We start from the raw sequence: 15,250 nt of genomic DNA, 5'->3' as shown, positions 1-15,250 counted from the left end.
TCCCAGTAGGAGCCCAGGGCAGCAAGCAAAAGCACTAAAAAGACTCTAAAACATCATAAAAACCAACTTTAAAATACATTAATGGAACCAATTACCTAGAGATGGAACTGATTACCTAGAGAGGTAGTGGGCTCTCCGACAATGGAGGCCTTCAAGAGGCAGCTGGACAGCCATCTGTTTGAAATGCTTTGATTTGGATTCCTGCATTGATCAGGCGGTTGGACTTGATGGCCTTATAGGCCCCTTCCAACTCTACTATTCTATGATTAAAACAAAACATCTTTAAAAACATCTTTTAAAAGGAAAAAAAGCTTTAAAAACATGTAAAAAGCAATTCTAACACAAACGCAGTCTGGAATAAGGTCTCTACTGAAAAGGGTTGTTGAAAGAGGAAGGTCTTCAGTAGGTGCCAAAAAGATAACAGAGATGGCGCCTGTCTAATATTTAAGGGGAGGGAATTCCACAGGGTCGGTGCCACCACACTAAAGGTCCGTTTCCTATATTGTGCAGAACAGACCTCCTCATAAGATGGTATCTGCAGGAGGCCCTCACCTGCAGAGCGCAGTGATTGACTGGGTATATAAGAGATAAGATCTTTCAGGTATCCTGATCCCAAGCTGTATAGGGCTTTGTACACCAAAACCAGCACCTTGAACTTAGCCCAGTAGCTAATGGGCAGCCAGTGCAACTCATTCAGCAGTGAGGTGACATGTGGGTGATACCCTGCCCCAGTGAGCAGTCTCGTAGCCACATTTTGCACCAGCTGCAGCTTCCTGACCAACCTCAAAGGCCAGCCAACATAGAGCGCATTACAGTAACCAAGAGGTTACCAGTGCATGGACAACAGTGGTCAGGCTATCCCGGTCTAGAAATGGCCACAGCTGTCTTACCAGCTGAAGCTGGTAAAAGGCACTCCTAGCCACTGAGGTCACCTGGGCCTCTAGCAACAAAGATGGATACAGGAGCACCCACAGAATACAGATCTGCTCTTTCAGAGGCAGTATGACCCCATCCAAAGCAGGCAACTGACCAATTATCTGAAATCGGGAACCACCAACCCGCAGTGTCTCCATCTTGCTAGAATTCAGAGTCAGTTTGTTGGCCCTCATCCAGCCCACCACCGAGTCCAGGCTGCAGTCCAGGGCTTACACGGACTCTCCCGATTCAGATGTTACAGAGAAATAGAGCTGGGTATCGTCAGCATACTGCTGACACCTCGCCCCAAAACTCCTGATGACTGCTCCCAAGGGCTTCATATAGGTGTTAAACAGCATGGGGGACAAGATGGTACCTTGCGGCACCCCACAGCACAACTGCCAGGGGGCCAAAAGACAGTCACTCAATGATATTCTCTGAGAGCGACCTTGGAGATAGGATTGGAACCACTGTAAAACAGTTCCTCCAATACCCATCTCACCAAGTCGGCCCAGAAGGATACCATGGTCATTGGTATCAAAAGCCACTGAGAGATCAAGTAAGAACAACAGGGTTGCACTCCCCCTGTCCTTCTCCCAATAAAGGTCATCCATCAGGGCGACCAAGGCCAATTCAGTCCCATAACCAGGCCTGAACCCAGACTGGGATGGGTCAAGATAATCTGTTTCATCCAAGAGTACTTGCAATTTCTGCACCAATGTAAACATCCCCAGTTCTTCTCATGGGGCTTTGTTTCCAGTCTCCTGATCATCCTCGTCGCCCTCCTCTAAACCCATTCCAGTTTGTCTGCCTCCTTCTTAAAGTGCGGTGTGCAGAACTGGACGCAGCACTCAAGATGAGGCCTAACCAGAGTACCAGTGAATGGGTACCCATTCTTTGGTTGGAGAACTGCATCTCAAAACTCGAAGTGGTGTGCATTTTAAAGGGTATCTGTGTTTTGTGTCACTTGTCGTTCCCAAAAGTGCAAATTGGGTAGATTCCCGCTATCCTTCCTAGGTATGAAGCACATTTCTCTGTGCTTGAGCCAGGCCAGTGCAACTTGTAGCCCAGGAGCCTTTACTCAAAATTAAGTGCTGTGAAAACCAATGGTGTTTGCTTCCAGGTTGATGAGAGACCTTGCTAGCCTCTCTCTCTCTCTCTGGCCACCCTCCAGAAATTGGATTTCCAATTAATAACTAAGACTTCAGCTGGCTGTAGCTGGCTCTTCTCCGGCATGAGACTTTGCTGAAGGTCAAAGGCCTTTGGACACGCCAAGGGAGATTTACACTTGGACAAAATCCACTGAAGTTATCAAAGGACAAAATGGTTCGGAGCATAATAGAGCATCCGCCTGTCAAGGTCAATGTAGCTGCCTTGCAGACAAAGACTGTGGGTTGCATCTACGTCCTACTCAGAGTAGACCTATTGGGTGGTATTCAGCACTAGTCCTATTTAAAGTAGACCCACTGAAGTTAATTGTTGTTGTTGTTATGTCCCTCCAAGTCGACTACGACTTATGGCGACCCTATGAATCAGTGACCTCCAAGAGCATCTGTCGTGAACCACCCTGTTCAGATCTTGTAAAACTTCAGGTCTGTGGCATCCTTTATGGAATCAATCCATCCCTTGTTTGGCCTTCCTCTTTTTCTACTCCCTTCTGTTTTTCCCAGCATTATTGTCTTTTCTAATGAATCATGTCTTCTCATTATGCATCCAAAGTATGGTAATCTCACTTTCATCATTTTAGCTTCTAGTGATAGTTCTGGTTTGATTTGTTCTAACACCAAATTATTTGTCTTTTTTTGCAGTCCATGGTATCCGCAAAGCTCTTCTCCAACACCACACTGAAGTTAACAGTCACCACAAAATTAGGTTCATTCACTTCAAGGTCTTGAGAAGGACTTCGCTGAATACAACCCACAGATTCCAGTGGGTCTACTTGTGAGCATGACTTAGGTGGATAGAACCCTCTCTTCTGATGTTTGCAGCTGCCAGTTCTGTGGACTTGTCTCTTTATTTGCTTTTGAGTGGGAGACACAATATTTGCATTACAGCTTTACTAAGAAAAAAAATAAGCTCCACGGATTTAAGTTTACCAGTTTCCTGCAGCTACTGGCAAGTTTAAAAAAATACTTAAAAATATTTTCAAAAATACAAAAATCCTTATGAAAATTCTTCAGCATTTTAGTGTGAACTTCTGATAAACACATCTTTTGTGTGCAGTCTTGATTAAGGTACACATTTTCGCAAGCAATTTCCTTGTGTGTTATTTTCACGAATACTTTGTGCACGATTTCCCCTAATAGATGCTGTTTTGGAAACACTGTTTAGCTGGAGAACTGCATTGCCAAATTTGGATAAGTGCGAATTTCCAAGAATGACTGTTTCAGTTCTCGTGCTATTTTGGAAAATGAAAATTTGATGATTTCCTTTCGAATGCGAAATGAAGGCAAATGTTTCCCCCGTCCCCAGACAGAAGCCAGAAGTTTGCCAATCCATTGGTTTGTTCTTGCTCTCAATCGATTTCACTTGCCCTTGGCGATATTGCTACCTTGTCATATCCGATTGGCTTAAGCAGACTTGTGATGTCATTGCATTCACACTGTGCTCCCTGACTGATCAGGATCCCCCTGTGTGAGGAATCCAGGAAGGGTAGTATTACCATTTGTTATTTCCATTTATTTATATACGTGGCACTGTTCACAAAATTAAACAATAACAACAAGTCCCTGCCACAAAAAGGCATACAATCTAATAAAATAAAATGAGGAAAACAGAGAGAGGAAACAAATAGAGGGCAAAGCAAGGACTTCAAATGCACATTCTCGAGATATCTAAATTATAGGAAATGAAAAAACACCTAAGCTGAAATTTCAAAAGCTTTGGGAAAAAGGAAGGTTTTTAAATAAGACTTAAAAACTAAAATTGAGGGAGCAGTCCACAAGTGCTCTTCTCAATGCACGTTGCCTTCAGTGATGTTGCACTCTGGCATCAGCTCTCTGTAATCTTAGATTGGCTGGGAACACCCAACATGACTAATCCAGGGAGCAGAGAGAAGCAACAGCCTGAGTGGTGAGACAGCGAATCCTCCCCCAAACACCTTAAGTCCCAGCAGGACAGAATAGTGGCCTGGTCCTCTCAGAAATGCTTTAATGTGGATTCCTGCATTGAGCAGGGGGTTGGACTAGATGACCTTATAGGCCCCTTCCAAATCTACGATTCTATGAAAAGCCCCCTCCTCCATGGCCTCAGCAGCAAAAATGGCAGACAGGAAGCCTACCCATTTGGCTGCCAGAGAACTCTGTCAGCAGGGGTCTAGTTGCGAGGAAAAGGTCTATAAAAATAAAGGGCGATGGGGAAATGAAAATATACACTCATCTCTTACAAGCAGAATGGAAACCCTTCAGGAATTCCCAGATGGCAGGAAGAAAAACAACAGCAAGTGGATTTAAATGCCAGAAAACGGCCGGTTTCTCGGGGAGATATTTTGAACCAACTGCAATTGTACACGTTGTCTGCTTTGATAGAAGGTAGCAGCGTTTATGAAATTATTAACAAAGGAGAGCATCTCTGCCTCTCTCTCTCTCTTGTATCCAATTAAGTGATAAGAACAGAAGACGTGTGTGTGTCTGTGCATGCATGCGCGCGCGTGTGTGTGTGTGTGTGTGTGTATGTATGTATCTATGTATGTGTAAGAGAGAGGGAGAGAGAAGATTGTTATCATTTCTCGGATTACCGGCACAATTGTTGCCGATAATGGAAGCTGGTGTTTTCTGATTTTTCCGTCCCTCAAGAGGCTGCCTCAGATCATTCCTCATCCGAAAGAAAGGCAAGCAGAGAGCAATACAAAAGAGGGAATGATCTCAGAGGTGTCTTCAACACGATCTGTTCTGAGGAGCATCACACCACAGCCGATAAGAAGGAAAAACGGGAGATTAAAAGGAGAGTGGACGGGCCTGGGGAAAGATTGTCAGTCGGGATTAATTTGAGGCTGGGCTGAGTCCATGGACATTATTCTTAGGGCGCTGCTCCAGTGATCTGTTTTCCTGACAACAGGACCAGTGGCCTTCCAGATGTTGCTTGACTACAATTCCATCAGCTCCAGCTGCCAGTATGGCCAACGGTCAGGGCTAGGGTGGCAAGAAGGGACCATTTTCCATCCTATCCTGTATTCACTGCATGCAGCGCTGTCTCCATTCGGCTGCAGCTTGGCTTCTGCTGAAAACTGTGTTATCCGTCTCGCTATCCGCTGTGGTGAAAATTATTCAATGTACGCAGTCCATTACATCGCTTCCCTAAGTTGCGTTGTGGTTACATGATCCCACCCCGTTCATTTCAGTGCAAAGGAAACACAATGCGAATCTTTTTTGGGGGGGGGACAATAAATTATGTGTCATTTGCGGACTGAAAGCAACAGCAGTCATATTAGCTAGATTGATTCCCATACTAGACATGGAAAAAATAAGTGAATATCAACAATTCCCACTCCTGTTTCTGTCATCATCAGAGTTCTCTGACATCCCTAGTCAGGGATGATGGGAGCTGTAGTCTGACAACATCCAGAAATCCACAGGTTGCCCATCCCTATGTTGCTCAATGTCACAATCTCCTGCGGCAGGGCGTCCTTTGATGGGGTGGCCACAAGCTCTCCATCACAGGGCACTGACTCCCCACAGACACACTCCGAGCTGGATCTCATGATAAGGCCTGATCCCCCTCTCCAGAGGAGGCCTCACCAGGCTCAGGATCTGGACACAGATGGCTCCTGACATGAGGACCACCACTAGCACTGGGGGCCCTTTTTCAAAAGTCAGCCTCACCTAGACTTGGGATCATTACTTGGAAAGGGGAGTTAATGTTATCATTATGTTATTGCACTCAATCAGCAATAGGTGGTTTTTCCCCCCCCTCTCTCCAGGGACTTGACATGACCCTGGTACAGTCTGAGTTTTATAGCTGTGTGCCTGCTGAGGCTGCTTTCAATTTGTTTTATTTACAATCCACTAAAAGGGGGGGAGAGAGAGAAAGAGTCCCTTCCTCCTCCCCCAGTCCTACTCTCTTCGCCAACCCCCTCCCCACTCAAGGGCTGAGTCAGCAGACCTTCCCCTTAAAAGGAAAACCAGTTACAGTGAGAGATATTACCAGCCTTGAGTGCTTAAACCAAAATAAAGGGGAAAGCATCCCCCACTCTCTCGCTCCACGCCACATATCATTCGGCCTCTCTGCTTGCAGAAAGCATCCTTCTTTGACTCTAATTCCTATCAAAAGCAGACGCCTGATAAATATATGTTGTTGTTTTAATGTATTTTTAAAGTCTGTTTTTTATGATGTTTTAAAGTGTTTTTAGTGCTTTTGTTTGCCGCCCCGGGCTCCTGCTGGGAGGAAAGGTGGGATATAAACAAACAAATATCTGGCTCAAGGTTCTTACTGCCCTCTTCTCCCCATGGCTGAAGAGCCTAATCGTTTGGAAGGGTCGCGCCTGGCGGGTTCACATCAGGGCTCTGGGAGACACGGAGGGCATCTGGAACATTTCCTCGAAAGAAAGGACTGTAGCTCAGTGTTGGAGCGTCTGCTTGGCATGCAGAAGGTCTTGGATTCAAACCCCAGTATCTCTAGGAAGGGCTGGGAGAGACTCCTGCCTGAAACCCTGGAAAGCCGCTGCCAGTCACGGCACACTAGGGATGAGGGAGAATATCCACTCAATGGATTTGGGAATAATCTGCTCGAGAATATCCGCTAAACCGGATTTAGTACCAGATTCTGAGTGAATTCGTCAATCCACTATCTTTTCAGACCGGCACTCATTTCTTGTGGTGGGTAATCAGCATGGATTTTTTAAAAATTCCACACACACACAATTTTACGTAATTATCTTCATAATTTCATCTACATTGATGCATTCGTAATAGCGTAATAGCAGGAACAAAAACAGGGCAGATCGAGATGGAACAAGGGACTTTCGGAATACAAGTGGATCAGAACTAGGCAGTGAACTCCATCCCTACTGTAGACAATGCTGAGGTGAACTGATGTCTGACTCCTTATAAAGCAGCTTTCTATGTTCCTAGAAGACAAAAATTCACTCCCCCCAAAATATGGTATCTTCTAGGCACATACAGAAAAAATGATTAAGACGATTACAAAGTCTGGACTAAAACCCGGAGTGGATTCCCCGCCCTGCTGATATCAGAGCTTCCAGTCACCACTGTCTCATTCGCACCAAGCTGTTTCTCATTCCACTGTTAGGTGGGCTTAACTTTTCCATTGGCTCCTGGAAGCCCCCATTTTGGTTTCCCAGAATGCTTTGGATGTTGCACCGCTCCAGGGCATTCGTGGGGGGGGGGATGGTAGCCTCCGGTGGGTAGGGCATAATTTTCCTCCTTCCACAAAGATAAGGAATCACACGCCACCTGTGGCAATATGAAATTGGATTCTGCCTGGAGTCAGATCAATGGTCCATCTAGCTCAGTATTGCCTGCACTGACAGGGTTTCAGGCACAGAGTCTCTCCCAGACCTATCTAGAGATGCCTTTGGAGATTAAACCTGGGACCTTCTGCATTCAACGCAGATGCTGTAACCACTGAGCTACAGCCCTTTCCCTCAAGGAAAGGCTCCAGATGCCCTCTGCTTCTCCCACCGAGGAATGGCACTTCTGGGAAAATGAAATGGTGCTCTCTCCTTTCTCCCCCCAACTCCCAGAGTACCCCAACAATGTCAAAGGAAAGGGGGAGGAAGCACAAACCACGAGGTCCCAAAACTAACGTCATTGCAACGAACAAACAACAAAACATATGTCATTTTAAATAATTTTCTTCTTCAACACAAAAGAAGAAAAATGAATGTTAACGCTGCATATTAACAATAAAAAACGTGCGCACTGTTAGGTCAAATGTATTCAGTAACAGCGCAGCCAGCTTCTTTGCAACCAAAAGCTTGAATTTCTCAAGCACAGGGAGGGTGAGGAGGGGATCTCTGCATCTCGAGAGGAAATTTATTTCCAGCTCGCTGCGGCTGCTTCCCTCGGAGATAAGCAAGCGCTTGCAGACTACCATCCCTAATGGACTTTGCTAAATTTCTGATAGACTCTCATTTGTTTTTATCATCTCCCTCTTTGTGGTGGGGGGAAGAGAAAGAATTTGCACACAACGTGGTTCCAATCAGACAAGACCCTGAGATTGGCAAGGTAATTTAAAGCTGAGGAAGTTGTCCATTGGCCTGACCTCCGGGTGAACCTACGTGGACCCATGGGACAGCCAGGCTCAGGGCGGGGGTGCACAAGCACCGTTCATCCATTGGGTACTGCTGTAGGTCATGGACAGGCAGTGGTGGTGTAGTGGTTACAGTGACTAGGATTTGGGAAACCAGGGTTGAAATCCCCACTCAGCCAAAAAAAAAAAAAAGCTCACTGGGTGACCTTTGGCTACCTCACAGGGTTGTTGTGGGGATAAAAATGGGAAAAGAAGGGAACCGTGCGTGCTACCGTGAGCTCCTCAGAGGAAAGGCAGGTTAGAAATGTAACAACAACAAGAAGAATATTAATATTAATAATAGCATAGAGGGAAAATTACCAGTTAGTCTAGGATCGCACTTGGCATAAGGTAGCTTTTTCTGTTGGGGAGGGGGGAGGTGACCATAGCTTAGTGGGAGACCACCTGCTTAGCGTGCAGAAGTCCCTGTGTTCCAAATTTAAATCATCATTTGCATTTACTACCATGAGGACTAGGATCTTACTTCATCTTGAGGGGAAGGCCCCCACTGAGATGGATGAATGGTCTCATTCAGTATAAGCAGTGGCGGCCAGTGACTCCATATCAGTGGGGCAGTGGAATCCTCTGTGGGTTTTAGTCCCAACTTTCCAGGGCTGTCCAAGGTGCTGAAACATACTCCCAATGGTGAACAGAGCAATAAAGGAGAAGCCTTGAAGCTACCGGCAGCATCCTCAAAGAGAAGACTTACCCTGTGCTGCATCAGGAAGAGCAGCAGCTCAAGGCTTCTCCTGGATTGCTCTGATCGCCATTGTTCTTCTTTGGGGAGGGGGAGGGCCATAGTTCAGTGGTTAGAGCATCTTGTTTTTCATGCAGAAGGACTCAGGTTCAATCCCTGGCATCTCCAGGTCAGGCTGGGAGAGACTCCAGAGTCTGAAATCCTGGAGAGCAGCTGCCAGTCAGTGTAGACAATACTGAGCTAGTCAGACCAAGGGGTCTGACTCAGTAAAAAGCAGCTTCTTATTTTCATATTTCAATCAGCTTCTTCTTCACAAGCTTGAGGACTAGAATCTTAGCTCAGGGGTAGAACACCTGCTTTGCACGCAGAAGGTCCCAGTTCAATCCCTGGCGTCTCCAGGTAGGGCTGGGGGGATGCCCTGCATGAAACCCTGGAGAGCTGCTGCCAGTCAGTGCTGAGTCAGTACTGAGCTAGATGGACCCAGTGGTCTGACTCAGGGTGAGGCAGCTTCCTATTTAAATTGGCCCTTTATTCAGAACCATGAGGAATAGAACCTTACTTTGTTTTTAAGGGAAGGACCTTAGTTCAAGGGTAGAGCAGCCGCTTTGCATGCAGAAGGTCCCAAGTGAAATCCCCGAAATCTCCAGGGGAAACTGAGAATGTCCCCTGCCTGGGGAAAAAAACAAAACAAAACCCAGAGAACCACTGCCAATCAATGCAAACAATAGTGACTCTGCATCACGTTCTGCACAGGACAGGTCGACGGAGCCACAGAAGACAATTCCCCACCATTAAATCAGTCACTTCTCAAAAGGCACATAGGTTGTGTGTCAGAGAGGAGAGCTAAACCGATTGTAAACTCATCAGCGGTGAACAAAAGATCAAGGAAGAGAAAAGAATTACAAGGAGGTAATGAAACAGGCAAGCGAGCCACAGTGCCCCAGCTCCGGGGAGGGGGGGAGGCTTAACACCTGGGTCATGGAATTGTTTCGAGGGGGGTTAAGGTAAGTTTGCAGAATGAATTAGTGTTAGGAGAGGGATGCATCAGAAGCAAGCTGGCTTTGCAAGCAGCAGCTAGATTTGGTTTAAATGTGCCGCCTGCCCCACATCACAAAGGTTAGGGGCAAGAAGCAATCGTTTTCAGACTGATTAGCAAACAAAAAGGTGAAGGAGGGAATTCCGCAGCCTGGTTCCCCCCATGAGGCCTCCACTGCCCCCATCAAAGTTCCAGATGTGTTTGCGGCACCCTAGAAGGAACCAATCCTGCAGAACAGTTCCCAGATGGCACCACGAGCATGCTGCTCCTTATAGGACATTATACGCCCATGCACCCTGCACTGGTTTAAAACAATCTCTGTCGAAGCATCGGGCAGCAATTTAGATCATGGGCACCAATGTGTCATGCACCAGTTTAGGATGTCATGCACCAAAACCATCATGCATCCATTTAGAATATTGTGTGCCCAAGTCATCACAAGGGCCTACAGCCATACTGCCCTCAACACGCCCGATCTCAGAAGCTAAGCAGGGTCAGGCCTGGTTAGTGCTTGGATGGGAGATTGCCTGGGAATACCGGGTGCCGTAGGCTTAGAGGAAGGCAATAGTAAACCACCTCTGAATACCTTTTACTGTGAATGAATATATATCCAAAAAAAGATTCATAGGGTCGCTATAAGTCGTAATCAATGTGAAGGCATATAACAACAAGTCATCAGAAACAGTTTTGAATGCCGTGTACCAAATAACCACTCGCCAGTTCAGGGCATCATGCGCTAGTTGAAATCATGTGCCAAAGCACCATGCTCTAATTTATGGAGAACATTCATGATTTAGTAGCCCATGGCCCTTTTCACGCACTCGAAACCAGGGAGGGGCACCTTTTCCATCCCGAGAGCCTCATTCCCTCATGAACAACCTTTTTTGGGGAGGGGGGGACACATGCCAGTGGTGGGTGTGGCCAATGACAAAAGTGGGTTGGATAATGGATGTGACCCTTCCTTTTCTACAGTAGACTGTGTTTCAACCACCCAAAAGTCAGGGGGTTCTGACCGCACAACCCTCTCGATCCTCCATCCAAACACACAAGAGGCGCAATCACTGATCAAGGGCATGTTCCAGGACAGTGTGGAGCAGGGCCGGTGGGGGCTGTGGCCTGGGAAAGAGGGCCAAATGGAGAAGGCCTGGAGAGTCGCATTCAGGATCCCCACCTCTGACCTAATCCATCTAAACCAGTGGCCATCTGTGCATCTTGTGGGGCTCAGGTCCCTACCATTAAACTAAACACTTTATGAGGAAGAGCTTTCCTTTCGTCTGTCCTGAACCTCCTGTCAGTCGGTGTCTCTGAAGTGCCCGCCAAGTTCTAGTACAGGAGTGAGGATCCTCAGGTCCAGGGGCCAGATGCCTCTCTATCTGGCCCTCAAGACTCTCCTAAAGCCTCACTCCTTACCGGTCCTGTGCTGGGCCTTCCTTGAATGCTTTTGCCTGGCTGGAAGGCCTCCTTGAATGGTGAGCATGCCTCTCACTTGCCCAGAGGTGCAGAAACATCTGACCTTTGCATCACCAGAAAGCAGCACATTCTCCAAAAGGAAAAGTCATATCTGGTGCTCCTCCTCCGGTCCCCCCCCCTCTGGGCCAGGCCCACCACTGTCATGTGGCCTCTGGAAGGCTCCACACGAGGCAAGGTGGCCCTCAGGTTGAAAAAAAGGTTACCCACCCTGTTCTAGTTTTACAAAAGAGTGAGAGAGAAAAAAACATATTCTGATTCCACTCTTAATGTTAGGACTGTGGGGATCTTGCTTTGAAGCATATATTCTCTGCTGTTGTTTTTTTCAGACTTGTTTCCTCCACCACCAATTCTGTAACTGGCAACAGAGACACCTTCTTTCCCCTCTGTCTTGCTCTGCTGAGAGAGAGAGAGAGAGAGAGAGAGAGAGAGAGAGAGAGAGAGACCTCCTCCCCATCCCTTCCCCCCTCCTCTGATTAAGCATGCAGGAGAAGAGATTGCTCTTCCAATAACATACAAGTTCTCAATCTTTTTTCTATGTACACAAGTCATTCCATCCAAATGGAAGGTTGCCCGAGCTGGACTCCCATCCATAAATCTGATAATGTTGATTTGCCAATGAATTAGAGAGGCTTTCTTTCTACCTTCATAACCGCACTGTACGGTGGCGGTGTGTGTGGAAGACTCAGAAATATTCTTCTTTGCCTCACCACTTATTATATTATTTATTCATTATTATGATTGTTGTTATTTTTGCAGACATATGGGGAAGGGTGCATGTTCAGATTAACTCCCATCGCTATCGGAAAGTTAGGACTGCTTTCCTTTTGTGTCACGTAATAGCTAAACAACTAGGAAGCCCTCCGTTCAAGTCTTGATTCTTCATATGCACTCATTAGGGCAAGCAGTCTTCTCTCTCTCTCTCTCTCTCTAGGTCTCCCACTTTCTCTCAGACTCAAACTCTTATATCTGAAATAAGGGGCTAACAATACTGACCTACTTTGCAAGGAAGCAGTGAGGTGGGGAAGGTCCATTGACCTTCCTTTTTGTTTCGAGATGATGCCTACTTGGATACAATAAGGGAGTCATTATTACAGGGGAAGGGGCCATAGCTCAGTAGAGCATCTGCCTTGCATGCACAAGGACCCAGGTTCAATCCCCCGCATCTCCAGGTAGGGCTTGGAAAGACTCCATGTCAGAAACCCTGCAGAGGCTCTGCCAGTGAGTGTAGACAATCCTGAGGTAGATGGACTGATGTTCTGACTTCTGTCTATCAAAACCAGGCCTTTTATATATATTATTGTGAGAACCAGAATCTTACTTTATTTTTAAGGAAAGGACCATAATTCAGGGGCAGAGCATCTGCTTTGCATGTTGAAGGTCCTTGGTTGAATTCCTGGCATCTCCAGGTCAGTCTGGGAGAGACACATACACCCCCGCCTGAAGCCCTGGTGCACAGCTGTCAGTCAGTGTGCACAATTCTGAGCTACATGGTCTGATTCAGTGTAAGGAAGCGTTCTAAGTCCCTGTGTTACAGGAGAAGATTGGGCTCTCCATTCCCCTGCCATGATCCCCTACTGATGTACAAAGCTGTAGAGTTTATAAGGCTCTTCTTGTTTAAATGTCACAGAATGCAGGACTCAAATACGACACCATCTTGGCATTTTCAAAGAAAGTACAGAAAATCCCAAGAGCTACGCCAACATGCGAGGGGGCAGCGACCGCCAAAGCGATCTTTGGTGCTGGGCAGAAGAGGAGAGGAAGGCTCCAGGTGGGCAGAGAAGATCGACAAGAGGTTTGGCAGGTAAACCAAGTCATGACATGGACGGTTCTTGCCCACCAGCTGCTTTGCTGGATTTCCAGGCCTTCACACCGCAGTGGCAGTAGCAGGGATGGAAGGACCAGCCTGTTTCAGCTCCTCTCAGTTTCACATTATTCCAATCTGTATTTCAGTTCTCTGCATTTCAGTAGCAATTTGCGATTTCTTTTTCTTTTGTCGTAAAAATTCTTCAGCATTTTAGTGCACATTTCCCCGATAAACACAGTTTTTGTCTGCGGTTTTGACCGCTGTGCACATTTTTCTCATTATCATTATTATGATTAACAACAACAACAAAAACATCCTGCCCTTCCTCACAGTGGGAGCCCAGGGCAGCACTTTTGCAAGCAATTTCTCCGAATAGATTGAGTTTTTATGTTATTTTCATGAATGCATTCATTTTTATGCACACTTTCCCCTAGTCTATACATTTTTTAAAAAAAAAATTGGCTGGAGGCACCACATCGCAAAGTTCAGAGAAGTGTGGATTTTGAAGGAACGGCTGTGTTTTTGGTTCTCATAGTGTTTTGGAAAGCGCCAATTTGATCAATTCGGCTTTAAATGCAAATTGAATCAAATCTCTCACCCATCCCATGACAACAGTTGCATCAGCAGGAAGATATCTCTCCTCCACACAGCTCTCAAAGGCACTGTATTGTATCCAGCTAGGTTCTACCCACTGAATGTAAAGGACCCGAGTTAGCCATGTCCATACATTTCAATGGGTCTGCTCTGAGTAGATTATTTTATTTATCGATTACATTTATAAGCCATGTTCTCCTCCAAGGAGCTCAAGGTGGTGTACATGGTTCTTCCCCTCCTCATTTTATCCTCACAACAGCCTTGCAGAACTCAGCAAGGAAGAGGATGGGATCAAAGCTAGAAAGAGTTGGCTGTGGCTACCATTGGCTCTGGCTTCTCTGCCTTCTGCCCCAACCACTGAGCGAGCTAGTGGCCTCAGATGCCTTCAGGTCCACACCCTTGTTTTCAAAATCAAACCCTGGAGGAAGGGGTTTTCAAAAGGTGTCCTCCCCCCTCAGGGAATCTCTTCTGCTCCCTTAGTGTGATACCCAGGAGTTAGGCCCAAATTCATTTCAGATCTGCTGAAATGTTGATACAGTACCTTCCCCAACATGCCATCTCACACAAATCCACCAAAGAGAGTCTTCTTCTTTCTCCTCCTCTGATGGCTCCCTGACATGTTCAAATTAATTGCAGTGAGCTCTGAGGCACAGCTTCATTTGCATGAATCTGCATTTGTCAGTACATGTGAATGTAAGACAACCCAAGAGGATATAAAGGAACAGCTGGAGAGTCCTCTACTTTCCTTTCCTTCTTTCCCCTCTCGTTTACGATTCCGGTTAATGAAGTTACAAGGGGAGAGGACATTATTAAAACTAGAACTGGGAAATATTGCTTTGCAGGGAGGACTCATGGCTTTATCTCTTCAGCAGCTGTAGGGATGTAACGATCTGTCCATTTTGGTTTTCTCAGTTTTTATTTGTTCCCATCTTACATTTGGCTCTCTGCAGCAATTTGCGGGTGTTTTTTTTTTTTTAAATCCTCGTGGAAATCCTTCGCATTTGAGCACAATTTTCTCCCTATAACTACTCTTTTTTTGTATGCAATTTTGACTGAGGCACCCATTTCTGCCAGCAATTTCTCCTAATATCATGCATTTCTGTATTTTCACATACATATTCATTTTTATGCAGGAGGGAGTAGAAACAGAGGAAGACCAAACAAGAGATGGATTGATTCCATCAAGGAAGCCACAGACCTGAACTTACAAGAACTGAGCAGGGTGGTTTATAACCAATGCTATTGGAGGTCACCGATTCATAGTTATCGTAAGTCATAATCGATTTGAAGGCACATAGCAACAAAGACCCACTGAATGTCATATACCCAAGTTCGTCATGCCTGATTATTATTATTTATTGAATTTATTAGTCGCCCATCTGGCTGGCTGTCCAGCCACTCTGGGCAACGTACAAAATAGGCATACAATACCTAGACATTAAAAATCTAAAAAGAATGAAGATAAAATAATTTCAATGGGGCTATT

General features: G+C 46.0%; 1 protein-coding gene and 1 pseudogene across 3 annotated transcripts in view; one reads left to right on the top strand and one right to left on the bottom strand.

The window, feature by feature from the left end:
- TINCR (TINCR ubiquitin domain containing) overlaps window positions 1-15,250 on the bottom strand; it is an 88,412-nt gene that overhangs the window by 23,719 nt on the left and 49,443 nt on the right. The gene's annotated exons all lie outside the window — the stretch shown is intronic.
- Window positions 10,340-10,448, top strand: LOC133372994 (5S ribosomal RNA; annotated as a pseudogene).

Source organism: Rhineura floridana, chromosome 18, assembly GCF_030035675.1.
Source record: "Rhineura floridana isolate rRhiFlo1 chromosome 18, rRhiFlo1.hap2, whole genome shotgun sequence".
In the NCBI taxonomy this organism is placed as follows: Eukaryota; Metazoa; Chordata; class Lepidosauria; order Squamata; family Rhineuridae; genus Rhineura; species Rhineura floridana.
This window is presented reverse-complemented; position numbering and strand designations above follow the sequence as displayed.